This window comes from Balaenoptera musculus, chromosome 2, assembly GCF_009873245.2.
Source record: "Balaenoptera musculus isolate JJ_BM4_2016_0621 chromosome 2, mBalMus1.pri.v3, whole genome shotgun sequence".
Classification (NCBI taxonomy): Eukaryota; Metazoa; Chordata; class Mammalia; order Artiodactyla; family Balaenopteridae; genus Balaenoptera; species Balaenoptera musculus.
Window position 1 is genome coordinate 101,998,746 of NC_045786.1, and position 25,272 is coordinate 102,024,017.

Here is a 25,272-nt window from a genome sequence, read left to right on the forward strand (position 1 = left end):
ATTCAAAGCAATTCCATTAAACATATTCTATATTTGAAATAGTGAACATGTATAATCTACATAAAAGATGAAAATAGTGCAATGAACATTTGTACACCCCTCACCTCAATTTACCAGTCATTAGCATCTTGCCACCTTTACTTCATCTCAACTACTTTTATTTTCTGAACCTTTCGAATGTAAGTTGCAGACAGCAATGTCACTTTGCCCCTGAATACTTCAACATGCATCTCCTAAGAATGAAGGCATTTTGACACAGCCATACTCATCAGTTTCACACTTGAGACAGTTAACAATAATCCTATAGTTCCACCAAAAACAGTGCTTATCATATTTTACTATGCATGTGAACCACCTGGGGATCTTGTCAAAATGCAGATCCTGATTCAGTGGGTCTGGAGTGATGGCCGAGGTTCTATGTTTCTAACAAGTTACCAAATGATGATGATGATGCTGGTCTGGCAGAACACACTTGGAGTTTCAAGGATCAAAAGTTGTTCCTTCTATACCCACTTCCCAGGTTATCACTCCCCTCTCCTCCTCTAAAGAAGGAACCATTATCTTAAACTTGGTGTAGTTTATTCCTATGCATGTTTTCATACACTTATTAGATATATGTATCCCTTAACTATATACAGTATGTTTTCCATATTTTTAAACTTTACATATGGTATCGCATTGAACATATTCTTGGGCAACTTGCTATCTTCATTCAGCATTATGTGAGGTTTATCCATGTTAATAAATGTAGTTCTGAGCCATTCTTTTTAACTTCAGTAAATCTAAAAGAGAAAGAAAAAGAGAGATAATTGATAAAAAGATTATGTATTACCTTTGTCTGTTCAGGCTCTATAACAAAATACCAGAGACTGGGAGGTTTATAAACAGAAATTTATTTCTTACATTTCTGGAAGATGGAAGTCTAAGATCAAGGTGCCAGCATGGTCGCCTTCTGGTGAGAGCCCTCTTCCTGGTTCATAGCCAGCACCTTCTTGCTGTGTCCTCACATGGTGAAAGGGGTGAGGGACCTCTCTGGTGTCTCATTTATAAAGGAACTAATCCCATTCATGAGGGCTCTGCTCTCGTGACTTAAGCACCTACCAACGACCCCACCTCCTAACATGGGGGGACATCAACATTCAGACTGTAATTAATGTCCACGAAGCCTTTAGGAACTTAGTATTTCCATGTGTTATGATTGGGTTTAATGTTCATTCTTTTATTCACTGAGTATTTATTGAGGACCTACTATCAATCAGAAACTGTGTGAAGCACTGGAAATACAATGATGAGCAAAACAGACCAAGACCCTGTTCTCAAGGAGACAGTGATTATGAAGTAAGGGTCAGACATTAATCAGATAATCACACTCGTTTATTAACTACAAACTGTGATGACTGTGGTCTCTGGGTTGTGGAGATGGAACTGAGAGCTTGGGAAGAACAAAGCAGCTAGAATTTGCAGGACAAAAGACAGAGAGGAGAGAGCTGCAGAGGAGAACTTCACAGATCTACAGAAGGTGCCTCTTGAGTATTCAGAAGAGTACTGATCAGCACATGTATGTGAGAAAACTAACCAAGACCAGAGAAAGAACCACTGGAAAGTTGCCCGGCTGCTCTCACAAGGCCAGGAATAGCGTCTGTTCCCATCAGCAGACTGAAAACCTTATAATTCATGGGGCATTGGGCAGAGTACTCTGAGGGGTCTCGCCTCAGTAATGAAAAATAATCATTCTTAGACTGAGCACTGCTCTGATCCCATTTAACGAACATTCAAAGCAAGATCCAAAAGGATCAAACTGCTCCTAAGTAATTTAACTGTATCCCAGAACAAAATTCAAGAAGATTAATAGGAATACAAAAATATCCAGCATCTAAGAAGATAAAATGCATAATGTATAGCTTCCAATCAGAAATTACAAGGCATACAAAGAAGCAGGAAAATCCAATCATAATAAAGAAAAAAAAAATCAATCGATCCCAACTGACACAGTTGACAGAGATGTTAGAATTAGCATAACAAATATATTAAATAGATGTAGTCCATATGTCCACAAAATTATGTAGAGACATGGAAGACTTTTTTAATTTAATTTATTTTTTTATACAGCAGGTTCTTATTAGTTATCCATTTTATACATATTAGTGTATATATGTCAATCCCAATCTCCCAATTCATCACCCCTGCCCCACCACCACTTTCCCCACTTGGTGTCCTTACATTCGTTCTCTGCATCTGTTCATGCGCTGGAAGAGCAAAATGTCATTTCTCCCCAAACTGACCTATAGAGTCAATGCAATCCAATAAAAATTTCAACAGCTTTTTTCATGGAAGTTGACAGACTGATTCTAAAATCTATATGAAAATGCAAATGACCTAGAAAACCAAAACAACTTTGTAAAAGAACAAAGTCAGAGGACTAACACTGATTTCAAGACTTATATAAAGTTACAGTAATTAATACAAGGGTATGACAGGCCCTCCTTGTTTTGACCTGAGCAGTGTCAGGAACCAGAAGTGCTGACTTCATAGTGGGCTCTATATGCAGCCTCTTTCCTAGAGTCCTGTCCTCTTGGGACCAAAGAGTCAGCAGTAAGTAGGGTTTGTAGCTTCAGCTGTCTCTGTGGAGTTGGGAGAAGGCACAGCCTCAAGAAGAGACATGATGAGACCCTTTCCATCTTAGTGGCCATTCCTTTTTCTGAAGTTTGCAACAGCATTATCTGGGGCTGGAGACTAGAGGACAAAAGTGGTACTGCTGAGTAACATTTCCCTCCATGGACCCCAGCCAGTGCCTTGAGGTATCTGGAGCTGCAGGACCCCAAGGGTGGAATGTGTGCTAGACCCTGCGTCCAGAGCAGAGAGCCAGTGCCCAGAGCTCATCAGTTACCAGTTCTTCTCACTGATCGTCCAGGATTGAGCAATGGTAGACCGACCATATCATGTTCTCCAGGTGCTTAGAGGGCATCACTGTGGCTACATTTTCCTCCAGAACTCTTAAGGCTTGAGGATGTAGTGCCACAGGATCCTAGGTTCTGGAGGAAATATGGACTGGACTATGAGTCTGGAAGATCCTGAACAATGATACCAGGACAAGTGTAGTTGGTTGTAATTGTTCTGCAGTATGGATGTAACAGTTATCTTAAATTCCCTGTGGTACTCAAAAGCTCATTGAAAACAATTTGCAGTATTTGCATAATCCAGATGCAAGCTGAGGTAAGTCTGCCATTTCAGAGGAAAATAAAATTATATTGAGGGTCATAGCATAAAAACTTTCCTCATTCCTAAAACTATGGTTTCATAAAAGTGACTTTATCAATAAATAAATAATAAAAACTTCCCTCAAATCCTTGGCTGTGCCTGAACAGGGCAAGAATCTAAGAAACTCAATGGAAAGCAACAGCTGGAGTTAGTGGTAGAGATTTCAGTAGTTGTCTGGTGCTCTGGAGAGGGGCTTTCTATTGACCTCCAGAAGGGCCATGTCTTAAGAACAAGGATCATGTTCAAGGACTAAGGACTTTACTCTAGGACAAAGGATAAAACTGAAATAGCCCCATTCTAATATAGCTTAAAACCAAGCCTCCATAAGATCAGGGTAATCTTCCAATGATTTAACTGCTGCTAGGACAAATCCAGTGCTCTTCAAAAGAAGATAAGAGAATCTATAGTCTCTTACAATGTATCATACAAAATGTAGAAAATATATAGTCAAAAGTTAGCAGATATGTGAAGAAGCAGGAATATGTGACCAATAGTAAAAAAAAAAAAAAAGTGGTTATTAGACATAGACCCACAGACCACTTAGATGTTTCAATTAGCAAACAAGAATTTTTAAAACCTATAAAAATTTATCAAAGGATTTAAGGGAAAGGTGGATATAATGGGTGAAAACCAAGAATCCTGTAAAAGAACCAAATAGAACTCTTAGAACAGAAAAATACAATACATAAACTTTAAAAATCTGTTGGATGAGATTAATAGCAGATCGAACAATGCAAAGGAACAGAGTGATAACCTTGAAGATAGACCAGTAGAAATTATCCAAATTGAAGTACAGAGAAAAAAAAAATTGAAACAAGGACCTAGGGAACAGTCTTAAGTAGCCATAACTGGGATCCCAGAAGGAGAAGAGAGAATGGGGCAGAAAATATATATGAAGAAATAACAGACAAAATTTTTTCCAGATTTGACTAAAAACATCAAGTCACAGATCCAAAAATCCTGGTGAACCTCAAGTAGGATAATTACAAAGAAAACTACATCTAAGCACATCATAATCAAACTTCTGAAAAGCAAATATCAAGAGAAAATTTTAAAAGCCACAAGAGAAAAAAAGGACACGTTATGTACAAGAAACACTGGTAAGAATTAGAGCTGACTTCTCACAAAAAATAATGGAGGCCAGGGGACTTCCCTGGTGGCGCAGTGGTTAAGAATCCGCCCGACAATGCAGGGGACATGGGTTCGAGCCCTGATCCGGGAAGATCCCATGTGTCACGGAGCAACTAAGCCCATGAGCCACAACTGTTGAGCCTGCGCTCTAGAGACCGTGAGCCACAACTACTGAGCTCACATGCCACAACTACTGAAGCCCGCGCATAGAGCCGGTGCTCCGCAACAAGAGAAGCCACTACAATGAGAAGCCCGCGCACTGAAAGGAAGAGTAGCCCCCGCTCACCGCAGCTAGAGAAAGCCTGCGTGCAGCAACGAAGACTCAATGCAGCCATAAATAAATAAATAATAAAATAATGGAGGCCAGAAAACAATCGAACAAACTTTTCAGAGTGCTGAGAGAAAAACAATAACAAAGCTATCAACCTATCATTCCATTAAGTAAAAACATCCTTCAAAATTGAAGGAGAAATGTCGACATTCAGATAGTGAAAAGCTGAGAGAATTCATCACTAGAAAGCTTGTGCTATAAGAAACACTAAGGAAAATTCTGGCGGAAGGCAAATGATACCAGATGGAAACTTAGAACTATAAGAAAAAATTATGATCACTGGAAATTGTAGATATATGGGTAAATATAAAAACATTTTTCCTTACTTTTCTTCAATTCTCTATAAATAGTTGACTGCTTAGAGCAAAAAAAAAAAAAAAAACCCTACAAGGTAACATGGGATTTATAATTTATGTAGCAGTAAAATACATGATGGCAATTACACAAAGGATGGGAGGATGAGTTAAATAAAATTATACAGTTGAAAGATTCTTATGTTACATGTAAAGTGGTGTAATAATAAATCAAGTTAGATTATAATAAATTAATGCAGACTGTAATTGCGATAGCAACCACTAAAAACGTAATACAATTTGTTTTGCTTAACAGCTAATAGAAGAGATAAAATTAAATAGTTTTAAAAATGCTTGACTAACCCAAAAAAAGGCAGGAACAGGAAAGAACAGAGAGGGCAAATAGAAATCAAATAGTAAGATGGTAGACCCGAATCCAGTCATTTCTATAATTACTTTAAATGTTCAGGAATTAACCAGTCCATAGAAGCAGAGATGGTCAGAGGGATAAAAAAGCAAGACCCAATTATATGTTATTTATAAAAGACACAACTTAAATACAAAGGCACAGATACGTTGAAAGCAAAAGGGTAGCAAAAGATGAATCTTGAAAATGCTAAGCATAAGAAAGCTGGTGTGGCAATGTTAATAACAAAGTGGACTTCAAAAAAAGAGCATTTTAGGAGATAAAAGGATCATTTCACAATGATAAAGGGACCCATTTATTCAGTAGATATAACAAACCTAAATTATATGAGCCTAGAAACAGCTCTACAATACATGGAAATAAAAGCCATAAAACTACTTAAATTAAAAAGTATCAATAAGTAAATGTTTATCAAATCACAGTATTGTAAAACTTCCTAAAAAATATGCAAAGACAGACAACATAAAAGAGAGATTTGAAATCATAACTACTTAAACTTTGGCACATTAAAAAATAACCAGAGGGGCTTCCCTGGTGGCACAATGGTTAAGAATCCGCCTGCCAATGCAGGGGACATGGGTTTGACCCCTGGTCGGAGAAGATCCCACAGACCGCGGAGCAACTAAGCCCATGTGCCACAACTACTAAGCCTGTGCTCTAGAGCCCGCAAGCCACAACTACTGAGCCCAAGTGCCACAACTACTGAAGCCCGCGCGCCTAGAGCCCGTGCTCCGCAACGAGAAGCCTGCACACTGCAACAAAGAGTAGCCCCCGCTTGTGCAACTAGAGAAGAGGCCCATGCGCAGCAATGAAGACCCAACGCAGCCATAAATAAATAAATAAATTTATTTAAAAAAAAAAATAACCAGAGACAACAAAAAAGAAAAATTAGAAATTAGAAAAAGAATTATATCTATGAACAGCAAAACACCTATGAGCAAAGTCCAAGAACATCACCAAATCAAGGCTTTTGTCATTCTAGGAAGAATAGTTTCAAACTGAAGGCCCGCACGTGACTCCATCCTTAGGCAGACAACGTGATTGATTACAGGCATACCTCAGAGATGTTGTGAGTTCAGTTCCAGACCACCGCATTAAAGCAAATATCACAAGAGTCACATGAATGTTTTGGTTTCCCAGTACTTGTAAAAGTTATCTTTACACTATACTGCAGTCCATTATGTGTGCAATATCATTATGTCAAAAAAATACATTATACATACCTTAATTAAAAAATACTTTATTGGGCTTCCCTGGTGGCGCAGTGGTTGAGAATCTGCCTGCCAATGCAGGGGACAGGGGTTCGAGCCCTGGTCTGGGAAGATCCCACATGCCGCGGAGCAACTAGGCCCGTGAGCCACAATTACTGAGCCTGCGCGTCTGGAGCCTGTGCTCCGCAACAAGAGAGGCCGCGTTAGTGAGAGGCCCGCGCATCGCGATGAAGAGTGGCCCCCGCTCGCCGCAGCTGGAGAAAGCCCTCGCACGGAAACGAAGACCCAACACAGCCAATAAATAAATAAATAAATAAATAAATAAATCCAAAAGTTAAAAAAAAAAGAATGAAATCCATTTAAAAAATAAATAAAGTGCAAATTATTAAAAAAAAAATACTTTATTGCTAAAAAATGCTAACCATCATCTGAGCCTTCAGCAAGCCATAATCTTTTTGCATAGTAACATCAGAGGTCACTAATCACAGATCACCATAACAAATACAATAATAATGAAAAAGTTTGAAATGTGAGATTATCAAAATGTGACATAGACACAAAGTAAGCAAATATTGTTGGAAAAATGGTACCAATAGATTAGCTCGATGCAGGGTTGTCACAGGTTTCAATTTGTAAAAAACATAGTATCTGTGACGCACAGTAAAAAGAGGTATGCCTGTACTTCTCCAGTGATGATAGTACTTGCTTGAACACCTAGGAACCATCACGAGAATTGTATCAGTTAGCTATTACAGTGTAACAAGCCATCCCAAAACTCAGTCACTTAAAACAATCATTTATTTATTTCCCAGGAATCTACAGTGTGGATAGGTGATTCTGCTAATCTGGGCCATGCATCGTTGATCTTAACTAGCTCACTCATGTGTCTATAGTCAGCTGGCAGATCAGTTGTGAGTCATCTTAGATTACCCAGCCCCAGCCAAGGCAGCCTAGACAAGAACTGCCAACCCAGCCAACACACAGAATTGTGAGATAAATAATAAACGCTTGCTGTTTTAAGCTGCTAAATTTTGAGATGGTTTGTTATGCAGCAAAACTTAGCCAATGCATCCTACCAGAAAAAGCTTTCTGACTATCCACAAATTATATGATGAACAGGATGATGATACATGAGAGAAAATAAGCACTTCCCTTCCTTAGACCCTTATAAACTTTTAGCAGAAATAAGAATAACCATGTAATTAGCTGGAATGTTTTATTACAGTCATTACAAAACTGCATTTTAGCGGTAGAGGTGAGCCAGAGATTCTCTTGATTACTTGGAGTATGGGTTAGCCTTTCTAGAATCAACCATAGCCCTCCAGTATATTTCATGCTGGTCTCTCCCCCACCTCACCCGAAGCTCTGCAAACTTTCTTTTAGAATAGGAAGAGCTAAGTAAACTCGGGGGAGACTTAAAATCATCCATGAGAATGCAGGGAAAACGATAACTTCTTTTTTATATTTATTTTTATTGCATCTTTTAAGAATTTATGTTTTTGTTTAAAAATTTTTTATATACAAAATATATTAGTACAGTACTATAAGCATAAATTTTAAGTTTATAAAAGCTCAAAATCACTTTTATAGATAGCATTATAGACATCTGGAGACCCCTAATATAGACATACCTCTAAATTTCTATATGTCAGACATCACAGCACACAGAAAATGTAGCTCCATCTAATCCATCTTGAAAGAAACTCTCAGGTATTACAGCCATCAGATCCCACACTTCTATGCTCCTTCCCAGGAAACTTCTTCTTCTCATGGGTCTTAGAGCTTGTTCTTTAACAGTAATTAATTGAGCACTTGTGCTGTGCCAGAGCTAGTTCCTGCGTATAAGTGATGAGCAAGAGTCATAGCCTCTACCCTAATGAAACTTGCAAGCTGTGTTAGTCTTTTGGGGCTGCTATAACAGAATACCATAGAATGGCTGGCTTATAAACAACAGAAATTTATTTCTCACAGTTCTGGAGGTGGGAATTCCAACATCAAGTCTCCAGAATATTTGATATCTGGTTAGGGCCTGCTTCCTTGTTCATAGATGGCCGTCTTCTTGCTGTGTCTTCACGTGGCAGAAGGGCAGAGAGAAGTAAGATTTCTTGCGAGTCTTTTAAGGTACTAATTCATTCATGAGGGCCCCAACCCCATGACCTCATCTAATCTTAATTACCTGCCAAATGCCCCACCTTCTAATACCATCACCTTGGAAGGTAGGGTTTCAACATATGAATTTGGGGGTCAGGGGGACAGAAACATTGAGTCTATAGCACAAACTCTCTCTTGTCACATAACCCCGTGTCTCTTCCTGGAAAAAGATAATATATCCACCTCCGTGATGTGGAATCCCAGCTCCTAATCCCTGATCCTGAGAGAGCAGAACACCATATGGTTTCTATAGAAAACTCAGATCCATTTTGATGCTTTCATGAATCAGCGAACAGGATGTGGAGGGAAAAAAGAGAAAACCTAAAGAGGTGTTTCCTGAAAGAGGAAGGCAGGTAAAAACATTCTCCCTGTCTGACTTTGTCTCACTCCACAGATAGCGCTAGCCTTTCCCTAGCCACAGGTGGCTGAAGAAGGCAGGTAAGGGGAGTGTTTTAAGAGTTAGAGGAGGGACTTACCTGGTGGCGTAGTGGTTAAGAATCCACCTTCCAATACAGGGGACATGGGTTCAAGCCCTGGTCCGGGAAGATCCCACATGCCGCGGAGCAACTAAGCCCATGCACCACAACTACTGAGCCTGCGCTCTAGAGCCCATGAGCCACAACTACTGAGCCCGAGGGCTGCAACTACCGAAGTCCACATGCCTAGAACCCGTGCTCCACAACAAGAAAGGCCACTGCAGTAAGAAGCCCGTGCACCACAACAAAGAGTAGCCCCCGCTCACAGCAACTAGAGAAAGCCCACGCACAGCAACAAAGACCCAACGCAGCCAAAAATTAATTAATTAATTAAAATAAAAAAGAGTTAGAGGACAAGAAAAGATGCTGTCTCCCACTCCCATCCCTTTCTTCCCTCAAAGGTGGGTGATGACAGAGGAGCTCACTGGACACCTGATTATATCCACAAGCTGAATACTCTTGATAGTGAAGAGAGAACTCATGCCTGCATACATTTGGGCTGAAGAAAGGAAATAAATGAGTTGGTGCAATGAAGGAGGGGTGAAGAATGAAGGAGGGAGAAAAGTGTCTGTTCTTTTGATGGTATCAATTTTACTCTCTCTTTTTGAAGGGTCAAATGGTTTCTGAACCACTCCACCACTTTCTTCCCTCTCTTCCATACTTTTTTTTCTATTTCTTTCTTCTTTGTTCTCCCCCATACCCAAAGCTGTGCCAGGAATGGAAGAAGGAAAACTTATGCTTTTATAGGATGTACTTGATGAGTGTTGGTAGGAAAAGAGACAAATCATTTTATTTCGTTTTCTTCCTATGGGCCAAGGGGAGTAAACAGAAGAGGAGAAGTGACTCCACATCATGGTATTTAAGTGTTGTTAACTTTACATTATGGTATTTAAGTTACAGGATATCAAGGAGAAGAGTGAACATCACCCAAGGACTTCACATCCTATTCTAGGGAAAGGATTTGTGCATTTTCAGTTGATGCAGAAGAGTTATATCATGTTAGGTAGAAGTATGATCTTGTCGTTGTCTTTATTTAAAGATTAAGTATGTTTTAAGGAGAAGCATATAGATGCCACGTTGACAAAGGGACGGCTTGTAATGGTTAATTTTAAGTGTCAACTTGGCTGGGCCACAGTGCCCAGATATTTAGTCAAACATTATTCTGGATGTTTCTACAAAGGTGTTTTTTGGATGAGATTAACAGTTAAATTGGTGGACTTTGAGTAAAGCAGATTACCCTCCGTAATATGGGTGGGTCTTGTCCAGTCCATTGAAGACCTTGATAGAACAAAGACCTCCCCTAAGCAAGAAGGAATTCTGCCAACAAATGACTTTTGCACTTAAAACTGCAACTCTTCCCTGGATCTCTAGCCTGCTGGCCTACCCCATCAGATTTTGGATTTGCCAAGCTTCACGATCGTGTGAGTCAATTCCTTAAAATATCAATAAATCTTTATCTGATATATTTGGCAAGATGCATGAGCAGTTTCTGAAAACTCCATACTTGTGTGAGCTGCATTCCCAGTCTTCACTAGGTTGTAGGTGCCCACCTGTCTTCACCAAAGGAGAGATAACTGTAAACCCAGGGGTCTCACGGAAAGAGGACAGGATAGTTCAGTTCCCAACCCCATCTGATTGCTGGTTTGGCAGCCAAATACTACAAATAAACTTTAAAATAAAGTCTCTTGTTTATCCATTACAATTCTATCATACCTCACCATTTGTTAAACCACTTCAGAATTTTTTTAAAAGGAATTAATAAAAACATGAAAATATTTCAGAAGATGTTGCCAACATAGAAATCCAACAAAAAGATCAACTCTCAATTAGCAGAAGTTTACAAAAAGAATAACACAAGAACAATAGGAGTAGAATTCATTTTTTTTTTTTTAAGAGAAGGAAAAAAACTCTAGAATTGCAAAAAAGATCACAGATTGAAAATCACACCAACAGAGTCTCTGGAAAAGTAAGCATCACCAGAAATTCTGAGACACAGCTTCTTCAACATTTTCAACTACAGGGAAAGATAAACTGGCACATTTCTAAGAAAGAAAATATGGGTAGTGTTCACAGGAACAAGCCCTCAGGCTGAGCTCTGGATTTCCTGTCTCTCACTAGCAATGCCAGAGGATGGTGGGGTGGCATCTTCCCTTGAAGACTGAGTGGAAAGGTGTGACTTAAAAGTGACATTTTTCATTTTCTGTGGGAAGGCAGCAGAAAGACTCTTCGTACTGTCTAAACTCAGCCAACAGCCTTATATCAGGGGGGCTCAAAGAAGCATGATAAATACTAAATGTTGTAATTAGATAACATACCTTGGTATATAGTTATTTTTATTGAAGAGAATGTGTAATAACTTCCAAATGCCATTAGAAAAGTAACTGATTTTTCTATAAATGTTGGAATTGAAACAGGAAGGAAAGGGGCAGGGCACAACATTTGAAAGAATGACATAGCCCGAGGACATGACATAAACTGATTAGAACCAAATGGGTCCAAGATGAGGGACAAGTCAACTTCCACTAGACCTTGAGCCTCAGTATATGCTCATTGTAACACATCAGCAAACTAAATGACACACCCACAGACACCATGACAGTTCCAAGGCTGACCATAAGGATCAAAATTGGTCAGTGGCCCGATTCCTGGAAATCCCCACCCCTTCCCAAAAGAGCTGGAATACTCCTCCCACTCATTAGCCTATGAAATTACCCACCCCTATAAAAACTGACAACCCCATACCCTGGTGACTTTCTCACCTTCTGAGGTGGCCCATACTCTGTCTGTGGAGTGTGTTTCTGTCTAAATAAATCCACTTCTTACCTATCACTTTGTCTCTCACTGAATTCTTTCTGCGATGAGACATCAAGAACCTGAACTTCATTACATTAAGTCCTGAAATCAGGTGTGTGATCTCAGTTGGAAGACCATGGGTTTTGGCCAGGTTCAAGTCCCCACCACATGGGTTCAAGTCCCAATCTGGGTTTAGGCTGGGTTCGAGTCCTGGCACATGGGTTCAAGTCCCAATCTGAGGTGCACCGTTTCAGAATCAGTAAGGCCTAAAAGCAAATAAAGCAACCTAAAAGAGAAAAAATAATGGGGGATGGGGAGGAACTCAGGTTCTTAAGAACAAGAAAAGTTAAGAGAAGCGACAAGCTGTGTAGACCCAAAGGGCAATGTTGCTTGTCTTCTTAAAAAGTAGTGCCCCAAATTGCAATTAATGCAGTAGCTTTGAATTAAGAATGATTTATAAAATATTTTAAGATATGAAACAGAATTTTTTTGAGTTTTTTTTTCAAATACTTTGAAAGGCTCAAGGGGAAGGAAAGCTCCACCCTGCCTCAGAGTTCAGTGTCTGAGTGGGAGGGTGGCCCTGAAGCCACTGCACATGACTTTGCCTTAAGTAGACAAGGGACATGACCAGATTTGCATTTTAAAATGTCAAAAGTAGAATGGATCCTTCCTATTGCTTTCTTTATGCTCCTGGTCTCTCACTTGAGCTAATATTGAGATTAGCATGCTTCCTGAATCAGAATACATGTGTGTGCTGGCAGCATATCTCTGGGAGAAGGTGCCCTCAGCCAGTGTGCAGGGCAACGGTGTCCTTATTGTCACAAAAGGTGTATCTGGGTATCACCTTTGACAGCATTAGCCGTTATGATCTGATTCCAGGACCACTAAACAACCCTGATTATAACTAACTTCTCTTGTAGCTTTATCTCTAGCAAGATACTAAGCTGATCAATGAATGTTCTTTTTTGTTGTAAGTCAAGAACTTAGCATTATGGTTTTATTTTTCTTAAGTGTGTATTTCTATGAATCCTCAATCTGCTATCTTTCTTTATTATTTTGATATAAGCTTATAATCCCTTATCCACTACTCTGAAATCCAAAAAGAAAGTTGTTTTTTTCATTTGGCAGCAAAACTTGACATGAACAGATGGAAGTCTATTTATAGTCTATCCTCCTCAAGGAGAATACTTACATATTTTGCTGCAGAAATATAATGTGTTTGATTACAAGGTATCCTTTATCTGTATATACTGAGATACAGTTTTTGTCCTTTTTCTGCATCTATTGAGATAAGATGGTGTTTGTCCTTCATTATGCTTTATCGTGAATTATACCGATTGATTTCTTAATGTTAAATCCAATTTACTTGTAGTGTATTTTTTTTTAATATATTGCTCGATTTGGTTTCCTGATATTTCGCTTAAGATTTTTACATCTATGTTCGTGAGAGATAAGTCTGAAATTTACTTTTGTAATATTTTTGTCAGATTTTGAAATGAAAGTTTATGCTGGCCTTATGAAGTGGGTTGGAAAGTGTTCTGTCTTCATTTTTGGGGAGCGTCTGTGTAAGATTGGCATTATTTTTTTCATAAATGTTTGGTAAAATTCACAGGCCTGGAGTTTTCTTTGTGGGATTAATTTTTTTAATTGTTATGGAGCTATCCATATTTTTCTATTTCTTCTGATATAAAATTTGGTGCGTTGTATTTTTCTAGGGAATTTTTTCATTTCATCTAAATTTTAATACCATTGGCACAAAATTACTTACAATATTCTTCTATTATTTTTTATTATCTGCAGGATCAATAGAGATGCTTCTTTACATTCCTAATGTTGGTTATTTGCATCCTCTCTCTTCTATCAGTCATTTATCAGTATTATTTAGAGAACCAAATTTTGGCTTTTTTGTTCCTCTCTTATGGTCATTTCTTATCTCATTAATCCTCTTGATTTATTCTCGTCTTTCATCTACTTTCTTTGAGTTTATTTTGCTGTTCTTTTTATAATTTCTAAAAATGGATGCTTAGTTCATTTATTTTTCAACTGTTCTTCTTTTTTGTATAATTCATTCAAAACTTACAATTTCCCTTTAAGAAGCTTTATTACACAGGTTTTGGTATGGAATATTTTATGATTATTCAATTCCAAATAGTTTTAAATGACCATTATGATTTATCCTTTAACATGAGTTATGTGGAAATGTATGCCTTAATTTCCAAACATATGTAGACTTTCTAGTTTTTGTTGTTGGCGGTTGTTAGTTGAGTTCTAGCACAACTGAACTGAGGACAGAGAACACGCTCGATATGATTGCAATATCGTTGAGACTTGTTTTATGGTCCTCATTCCGGCCATAGATTTTTGCCAGGTTGGTAGTTATTTTCTTTCAGCTCTTTGAAGATATCTGTTTGTTGTCTTCTGGCTTCTGTTGTTTCTGTTGAGAAAACCAACCCACTATTTGGCTGGTTGAGAAACTGATTACACTGGGGCCACTTCATTCAGAAATTCATCCTAAAAAAAAAAGAATGTATATATATGTATAACTGAATCACTTTGCTGAACAGCAGAAATGAACACAACATTGTAAATCAACTATATTTCAATTTTTTAAAAAAAGAAAAAAAAAAAAGCATCCTGATGGTGACTGACACATGTTCTGGGTAAGAGGTGTGCTTTTCCTACTAACTGTTCCTGCACCAACACCATTAATCAAGGACTCACGGGGTGTCTGATTTACCACTGTGGCATTCCACATAATGTTACCCCAGGCCAAAAAACCCACTTTATGTCAAAGAGGGTGTGACAAGAGGCACATGACCGCAGGATCTACGGGTTCTACCATATGCCATGTCACCCAGAAGCTGCTCATATAAAAGAGCATGGTAACTGTTTTTTGAAGGGATGCTAAGGCACCAGCATGGAGATAATGTGCTGTCTTTCAGGATGCAGTGTACATCTTAAACCAATGGTCATTAAACCAACGATGCTGTGTCCCCACAGATAGAACACATGTGTCCAGGATCAAAGTAGGAGGAGTCCATTTTAGCATCATTCCCAGCAACTCACTTGGCTAATTTGTGCTTCCTATCCCCATGACTTTAATTTCTACAAGTCTAGAGGTCCTGGTTCCAGCAAAAACTAAAACTGGCTGCTCCCTAGTCATTGTGTTCTCATGTACATAGACCAGCAGGCAAAGAAAAGAGTTAGGCCACTTACAGGGACAATTGATCCTGATCATCTTGAAGATATAGGTTGCTGCTACATTACAGGGGCGAGGAGAAATATGTCTGGAACTCAGGGAACCATTGAGGCATCTCTTGGTGCTCCTATGCCCAGACTTAACTGTGAATGGGCAATTAGTATCAACCATGCCTGACAAAGGCGTGACAAGCCACCTCGGCCTGCAGAAATGCTAGCCAAGAATGAAGGGCATCTAGAGTGTTGTAGGTGAATATCAGTTACAGCATCAGGACCAACTACAGTTGTGGGTACATAGATTGCCCAACTAACTCTCCTATTTCAAGTTTTCAACACAAATGGTGACTAACTGCCATCTCCAAATATGTGTTGGGATAGAATGAAGTGAATCTTGAGTGGATATGAGTGACACAAGGGGTGGACTGTAAAGGACAATATTTGTTCTTTGTTCAACAAAGCATCTTTCCCCTTGTCTTTCTTTTTATGCTTTCTGTGTGTGCCCTTGGGTTGAGTGTGCTTTCATTTCCAATGGTCAGAACCTATGACCTTCTTTTAAGGACTGCCCTCCAACCTCATTGAGAGCCGGAGAACTGAATTTATATCCTGCCTTATCCCCCTCCCAAAGGAAGTCCTTAATCAAAGGTTGTCAGGGGCAGGATTATGAAAGCCCAGGACCCATTTTTTGGGTGGGAATGACTCCAATCTGCACAAAATTATTCAGACATTGCAATTCTAGCACCTTTGTTTCTCTTAGAATGATCTCTCTCTTTCTCTCTCTCTCTCTCTCTCTCTCTCCCTCCTATTTATTACAGTTAAGTGTATTTGAGGTGTTACATTTGTAGTGCTAATTTGAGATGGTATTCTTGGCCTCTTTGGCATCAAAAGAGATCTAGACATTTGTAAAAGTGTATCAGCTCCTGTTTATTCATCATTTAGCTAGAACGGCTTTGGGAGCATAGACTGTCCAACTTCTGAGAGTTATACAAGTCTGCAAAACCTTTTACTGATGCCCTGATATATGGTTACTCCTGGAACTGTAAAACCATCCATACCCTATAATATTGGCTGCCTGCAACATTCACATTATGCATGCTTAGCTGTCTTGTATTGTTGATGATTGAGAGTTGCCCAAGAAAGAAGGAATCTGGGCATATATAGTAAAAGGCCCATCTAGATATGACTCCTATGCATAATTTATTAAATTTCTACCATCATCTTCAATTCTTATGTTGGTTTTCTTCTTATCAATGTATTTCTCTCTTTCTTTGGAATTATTAATACTTGATAGCGCCCTTCACCCACTTTCTTTCCTCCCCTTCTTCATCCTTATAGTCCAACATTTGCAGTGAATGTTCCTGAATTAAAGTTACAATACAAATGTACCTCTCTCAGTCCCCGAATCAGATGCTGCTTCTGTCCAAATATAGCCTGCCTCTAGGGGGTGTGCATCCTCAAGAAATAGGGTGTGGCTGTGATTCAGGAAGTCTAGGGAGGGGCCTGAGCATCGTCATCTTCATAAAGCGCCACTGGCATTCCTGACCTGCTCCTCCAGCTGAAAACTGCTGCCCAAGAGAATCTGTACCTGCTTCTCTCTGCATCTCTGCTCCATTCCTCTCTTGCTACCAGATAGACACTCCCCGCTATGAGGGAGAGGACATTCCAGCTATGAGGGTGAGTAAAAGACTCACCATCCCTGAGAACTGCCTTTGTTCTAAGGTAATTTCCAGATTGAATGAGAGTGTCCTTTGCAATCAAAAGAACTTAAGTAACACAACTAATAAGCTGTGATGGCTAATTTTGTGTGTCAACTTGGCTGGGCCACAGTACTCAGATATTTGGTCAAGCACCAGTCTGGATGTTGCTGGGAAGGTATTTTTTTACGTGAAATTAACATTTAAATCAGTAGACTCTGAGTCAAGCAGATTATCCTTCAGAATGTGGATGGGTCTCATCCATCAGTTGAAGGCCTTAAGAGAAAATAGGCTAAGGGACTCCAAGGAACAGGGAATTCTGCCTTCAGACTGTCTTTGAACTTGAGCTACAACATCAGTTCTTCCCTGGATCTGCAGCACAGCAGATTTTAGACTTACCACAACTCCACAATCACTTGAGCCAATCCCTTAAAATCTCTCTCCCTCTCCCTCTCTTTATAGATAGATAGATAGATAGATAGATAGATAGATAGATAGATAGATAGATAGATATAGAGATAGAGGTGCTATTTCTCTGGAAAACCTTAACACATGCATTTCTTGGTTTCTCGCCCATTGTTCTTAGCTATCTGAGTAAACCTGACCTCTGGATGCACAGAATCATGCCCTGAAAGAGGCTGCAATTTCTGGACGACTGGAGACAAGCTCATTGGAATAGGACCCAAGAGCTGGACCAGATGTTGGTGTTAACACTCTCATAACTGTTACAGGACAGGTTGAACACAGTGTGCAATGAATAACTTTGAAGAAATGTGCATACATTTTCAAAAGGTACTTTATCAATAAGAAAATGTCCTGGTTTTGTCTTCTTTTTTCTGTCTCTCTTGTCCCTGGGGACCCCAAGGAGCAAAGTCCCCCTGACATTCGGGCTCATGACTCTCAATGACAAATTTCTAATATAATTAGCTTCTTTCTAACTAGCTTTCTTCAGAGTTCACAGTAGCAAAAATTCATTCCAGCAAAAACATAGCACTGAAACAAGAAAGACTCCCTTTCTTGTTTTTCCTTAAGCTTCCATGAATCTTTTTGTAAGCTCCTGTAGGTATGTGACACAAAAATGTTTCTGAAAATGTGGCAACCTATGAATCAAAGTGAGAAGCTACTCACCTTCAAGCCAGACATTTATCCTGAGTGCTTTTCTAAGATGTACACATCACTTTTGTGAGCTCGTGCTTTCACTCATTCTTTCTATGCCTCTTCCCAACCAATGGTGCCTCAGTTTCCCTACCTTGTCCACACTCAACGAAACACAAGGGAATTCAAACCAATATGATCATCTCTAATGGATTCTTGGATGGGTCATCATTTTCTAAACAAATAAACAAGAGTCAAATGACTGCACTTTAACTAAGTGAAGTGTTCTATAGAAATCTTTTGACTCATTAGCAGCTTGTCTGTTTTTTTCCCTCCTTTTTCTTTCCTACATCTTCTTTCACTCATCCAGAACCTTGGTGAAGACAGGAATCATTCCACTAGCTCTGATACTTTGGCTACAGGCGCTAATGCATTTCTAGAATAAGTGTTTACACTTCTTGCCTCTAACATGCAGAAACATGAAACCTGTCCCAGGCTTCTCAGCCTGATGGGGAGCCCCAGGGGAAAGGCTGTTTGGGGAAAGAAGGAACTCAGGCTCTCTGTCTGTAGTCTCTTATTTCTCACAGGTCTCCCTAGAGCTCTCCTGCAGGCAATAGCCCTTCTCCCCGCTGATTAAGTCATCATGAATTCCAAATCTAACTATGTGAGAGACCTTGTTTGTTAAAGATGCAAGGAACTCAAACACTCTATATATATTTTTTAAGCCTTGTATTTTCTTTTCTTTTTTAAAAAAATTAATGTATTTATTTTTGGCTGCGTTGGGTCTTCGTTGCTGCGCGCAGGCTTTCTCTAGTTGCGGCCAGCGGGGGTTACTCTTCGTTGCAGTGTGCGCAGGCTTCTCATTTCGGTGGCTTCTCTTGTTGCAGAGCACGGGCTCTAGGCACGCAGGCTCAGTAGTTGTGGCTCACGGGCTCTAGAATGCAGACTCAGTAGCTGTGGTGCACTGGCTTAGTTCCTCTGCGACATCTGGGATCTTCCTGGACCAGGGATTGAACCCGTGTCCCCTGCATTGGCAGGCAGATTCTTAACCACTGCACCACCAGGAAGTCCAAACACTCTACATTTTAAAATTTCTGCCTGAACAGGGTCATAAACATTCTAACTTCTAGCCTTCCTGGTTGAATACAGTGAGTTAGTGTTGAGATGATCGGAGCAGAAGCCCATTTTGACTTAAATCAAGTCAGTGATACATTTTCCAGCCATTTCTCCATCACATTTTTACAGGAAGAACCTGATGTTCTATGCATTCAACTATTTTGATGCGGTAGTGAGGAGATCGTGGCGTTGAAAAGGACGTCACCTTTACCTTCACCCCGTTCCTGATCCCACGTGAGGCTTTGGGAGTTGAGCTGTGGTCCTGTGATGTCTACTGCGTGTACTACTTGCAAATTTAAAATAAAGCCCTTTGAGGAGGGGATTGGATGGCAGGTTTGGAAATGTAGGGTTTTAGGGGAAAGTAGTAGTTGTTTAAATTAAAGAAAATTGAGGTAAAGCACCTCTTTCCTCTTCCCAAAGTTTGGGGTGGGGTGGGTATTAATAGCAAAGGATCATCTCTTTCCAAAGAAATCTCTTCACAGATCTCTTCAGAAATGGAGTATGTCCCCCTCCGTAATCTGATTCCTTTTTTGTGTCCTTAAACTGGGTGAGAGGTTTTTTTTTTTTTTTTTAAATTTAATTAAATTAATTTATTTATTTATGGCTGTGTTGGGTCTTCGTTTCTGTGCGAGGGCTTTCTCTAGTTGTGGCAAGCGGGGGCCACTCTTCATCGCGGTGCGCGGGCCTCTCACTATCGCGGCCTCTCTTGTTGCGGAGCACAGGCTCCAGACGCGCAGGCTCAGTAGCTGTGGCTCACGGGCCCAGTTGCTCCGTGGCATGTGGGATCTTCCCAGACCAGGGCTCGAACCCGTGTCCCCTGCATTAGCAGGCAGATTCTCAACCACTGCGCCACCAGGGAAGCCCGGGTGAGAGGTTTAAAAGTCATAGAACAAGTTTTTAAACATTTTCTTTGAATATTTGTATATGATCACCTGGCTTTGGAATTTCTCATCTAGAGTATTTTGGTGCCTTGAACAAAATTTCAATTTTAACAGCCTGTTACATATACAAAATAAAAATAGAATTACACGGAGTTAAAGGCAAATCTAAAAACATAGGAGGAGATCCTAACACATATTTTGGAAACTGACATCAAGTAGACAACATCAATCAATACACAGAAAATATTTAGAAATAAACCTAACAAAACATGCACAAAAATCTTTATAGGAAAAAATTTAAACTTGATTGAAAGATATAGAACAAAAGGTGAATATAAACAGATGTTTAGGTTTCTGGATGAGAAACCTTAACATTATAAAGATGTCAGTTATCCCTCAAATTAATCTATAAATTCAATGCACTCTCAATTGAAATCCTGGCAGGATTTTTAGGCAACTTGACTGTTCTAAAATGCCAGTGGGAAAGTAAAGGCACATTAATAGTTTAGACAGTTTTGAAAGAGAAGAACACAGGTATGTGTGTGTGAGGGAGGTCTCTTGCCCCGTTAGACAAGACATATTGAAGACTCTAGAGTTTAAAACAGTGTAGGGAAGGGGGAAGGACGAGGGATAAATTAGGAGTTAGGGATTAACAGATGCACACTACTATATATGAAATAACCAACAAGGACCTACTGTATAGCACAGGGATCTATACTCAATACCTTGTGATAACCTGTAATGAAAAAGAATAAGAAAAAGAACAGATATATATATGTAACTGAATCACTTTGCTGTACACCTGAAACATTATAAATCAACTGTACTTCAATTTAAAAAATAAAATAGGACTTCCCTGGTGGCGCAGTAGTTAAGAATCCGCCTGCCAATGCAGGGGACACAGGTTCAAGCCCTGGTCCGGGAAAATTCCACATGCCGCGGAGCAACTAAGCCCGTGCGCAACAACTACTGAGCCTGCAAGCCACAACAACTGAGCCCATGCGCCTAGAGCCCGTGCTCCACAATAAGAGAAGCTACCGCAATGAGAAACTTGCACACTGCAAAGAGTAGCCCCCGCTCACCGCAACTAGAGAAAACCTGCACGCAACACGAAAACCCAACGCAGCCATAAATAAATAAATAAATATTTATTTATTTATTTATTTAAAAAATAAATAACAATAAAAATTTAAAAATAAATAAAATAGTGTAGTATCATCACACGAGAAGAAAAATAATCAGTGGGATAGAAAAGAGAACCCAGACACAGATGCATGCACATGTGGGTGAATACTAGAGAAGAAGGCATTAAAACTCACCAAGGAAAAGATAAACTATTCAGAAAACAAGGCTTGGAAAACTGGCTCATCTTTTGGAATAAAATTAAATTAGATCACAATCTTATAAGTGGAAAAAACAAATTTTAGATCAATTAAAACAAAACTTTTAAACTAGTAGAAAAATATATAGAAGTATATCTCTGTGATTTGGCAATGGGTGCACTTCCTAAAGCAGACACAAAAAGCACAAACCATAAAGGAAAAGATTAATACATTTGATTATATTAAAATTGAAAACTTCTGTTTGGCAAAAAACACCATGAACACATTTAAAAGAGAAGTGGCAGACTATGAAAGCACATTTGCAACATATGTAGCAGATGAAGGAGTAGTGTCCAAATAGACAAATAACTCCTACAAATGTAAGGAAAAGACAATACGGAAATGTTGCCAAATGAGGAGCAGACAATTCCCAGGAGAGAACACTCAAACAGTAAAAAAAATTATAAAAGATCCTCAAACTCCTAGTAACTATGGAAAATAAAATTAATAATTTATATATCATCTTTCACTAACCGGAATGACCAAAATTTGAAAGATTGCTGTTACAAATGCTGGCAGATATAGCAGTTATGGGTTACACATTTATACAATATTTTTGGAAAACAATTAAAAATTTAAATGTTCCTACCCTTCAGTCAGCAGGAGCCATCATGAATTCTATTTACTTCCTCGTCCAAATCAGGACATCCTTGAAGGCCTGTGGCTCTCCTCTCAGTTAACTTCTAAATATGACACACCCCAGGCCTTCCTTACCTGTCTCCACACCGGCCCAGGGCCTGGAAAGCATAAGACTGTCTCTGACCTTCTCTTGCCCCACATGCAAAACACCTTTTGTCTGTGTGATTCCATGGCCTGATAGCACAGGTGATTTCTTCCTGATGCTTCCTGCTTAGAAGTATGGCCTGGGCAACCGCTTCTCGGCCTTTTGACTAAGATCAGCTGTAGTATCTATTCTTATCAGAAGTACGGCCTGGGTTCTCTTTATTCTCGAACCCTAAACATTATGGAGAATTTGTCAGGTTGTTAGTTATCCCCACTCTAGACTAGGCAAGGACAGGAGATTTACACCATTCCCACTCTGCATCTCTGCCCCAAATTCTTCTCTCACACCAGCTCATAGAAATTTTCTAGTCTGTTCTATTGGCTTACTTTTTTTTTTTTTTTAAGTCTCTTTTGGTCTGAGACTTGGACTATACTTCTCGAACTTAGAGGCTAAAAATGTGAAATTTCCCAACCTTCTACTTCCTTACTAGGTGTGGTGGTATTAAAATATGTTCAAAATTTCATTAATTTTTTAAATTAATAATTAATTAATTAATTTTTTAAAAAAAAGAATGAGGAAGAAGGTGGCCTTCTTCCCCTTCCCACTTTTCCTTTGATTATGAAAATGTAACCCATTAAGTTCTCGGTGTGCACTCCCTTGCCTGCCCGCTTGTATCTCTCACAAGCGTCCTATATTAATAAACTCTTTCCTTACCTGTCACTCTGCCTCTTGCTGAATTCTTCTGTGCTGAAACAGAAGAACCTATGCTCTACTAAGTCCCAAAATGCATTCTGCGGTTTCAGCAGCACCTTACGGAGGGTGTTAATGACGGGGAGGGAGAGATGGAGCTGGGAGACAGGACACCTGGCACTTCTGTGTGTTGACTGAATGCCAGCAAAGTTGTTGCCCGTCGATTCTGGGAAATCACTTCTATTTAACTTGTGGTAAATGCTTTATCATAGGACAAGATTCTGACACTTTACAAAGTGCTTTTTTAAGAGAAAGAAGATGTGGAGGGAAGAGGGCAGAGTGAGGAGTTGCTATCTAATGGGCACAGAGTTTCAGTGGGGGAAGATGAAAAAGTTGGATGGTGGTGATGCTTACACAATGACGTGAATGTACTTAATGCCAAAGAAGCGTACACTTAAAAATGGTTACAGTGGTAAATGTTATGTTATGTATATTTTATCACAATAAAAATATTTTTTAAAAATTTTTATTGAAATATAGTTGATTTACAATGTTGTGTTACTTTCAGGTATACAGTAAAGTGATTCAGATATATAGATATATATATTATATATATATATATAATATATATATATATGTTATATATTCTTTTTTTACATTCTCTTCCATTATAGGTTATTAAAAGACACTGAGTATATTTCCCTGTGCTATATAGTAGGTCCTTGTTGGTTATCTATTTTATATATAACAGAGTGTATATTTTAATCCCAAACTCCTAATTTAGCCCTCTCCCCTCCCTTAAAAAATAGTTAAAGAAAGAAGATGCAGCATCAGGGAGGCCTTGATCCCCAGAAGCCACAGAGAACTGTCTGGCCAAGGGAGTTGCTACCTGGGCCACTTGAAGCAGCTGAGGGATCAGGAGCTGCCACCACCGCTGTCAGCTCCAGAGGAGACACCCGGGCCTCAATCCATGCCTAGCTATCCCCATGAAGCTGGGGACTGCATATTCATGTACTCTTTAAAACCAATAATGATGGATATCACATTATTAAGGTATTTAGGTCCCATTGGATACGTTTAAGAGAGTGAGATAACAGTTTTATTTCAATATATGAATATTTAAAATATGCCAGAAATTACTTCCTTTATAGTGATTTAAATGTAGATGTTAACTCAAGAATGTATGAGGGCCGAACTAGTCTTTCAGAATCCTTCCCGGGGTTCATGGACAACAGTGTGGGGACCATTGCTTGCTCTGGCACTGTGATTACCTTTGCACATGTAACAGTGGCGTAGACAAGAGGACACTGGACTTTACACCAACCAGGTTCAAGTCCCAGCTCTCACAAGGCTTGCTCTCCCACCCACATCACTCGGCTCTCCACTCAGAAGTCACCTCCTCAAAAGTCTTCTCTGACCCCCTTGTAAAGCAGCATGCCAGGGCCTTCTGCCCTAGATTTGCCTGGCTTTATTTCCCAACACTTATCCATCTGCAGCATGGTGTGTATTTCTTTGTTCACTAGAAGGTGATCTTCTTGAGGGCAGGACCTGGGTCTCTCTCGTTCTCTGTGGCATCTCCTGAGCTTAGGACCGTGCCTGTCAGGGGGAGGTAGACTGGTTCACCCAACATTCCAGCCCCTGGCCTTGCCTGACCCTTATAGCTTGGGTTCCATGGGAGATCATGCTGCAGCCAAGCAGACCCCCAGGCAGGACACGGCAGACAGAAGGGAGGCCCAATCACCCCCACAAATAACAAGCAGCTAACTCTGCGGCCCAGCTTAATTAAGCTCAGGAACAGAAGTAACAGTCACAGCCCCCACCTCACTTCTGCTTTCCTAGCTCTTAAAAAGTCTTCGTGGCCTGCCGCAACTAAGAAGCCCACATGCCGCAACTAAGACACTGCGCAGCCCCAAATAAAAGTAAATAAATAAATAAATAAATAAATAAATTTTTAAAAAAAGTCTTCATAGACCAAACATAGTTTGGAAACTATGAGATAGAGAATGTTTTATGAACTTTTTTTTTTTTTTAGCACAAACAATATGAATAGGCAATTTAAGAATGCAAACACTTTTTAGTTACTTAGAAAACACAGATAATGCCAATTGTGTTCCAATCTCAGAGCCAGGGGCTGGGGGTCGGGGCAGAGACTTGAAGAACAGGCTATTCTTCAAGAGTGTTCTGGCAGAGGAACATGTGAGGTGTGAGGATACATGGGCAGGTGCAGAAAGAGGTCGTTGAAATCAGCTAGCAGAGAGGAAAGCGGGAAGCTACCTACTGGATCTGTCATGACCTCTATCAGAGACCTCCCCAGGCCAAGTTCATCATGAGGGTAACCCAGACAGAGGCCAGCATGTTTAAGACGGCGGCCTAGGCCTCCTACCCCTTGCAGTCTCACTCTCCTGGAGGAGACCAGCAGCGGAG

The 25,272-nt window shown here is 39.7% G+C and overlaps 1 protein-coding gene across 1 annotated transcript in view; it reads left to right on the top strand.

Moving 5' to 3' along the window:
- The window catches only part of LOC118889885 (dehydrogenase/reductase SDR family member 2, mitochondrial-like), a 59,583-nt gene that overhangs the window by 2,750 nt on the left and 31,561 nt on the right, over positions 1-25,272 (top strand). The window lies entirely within an intron of this gene.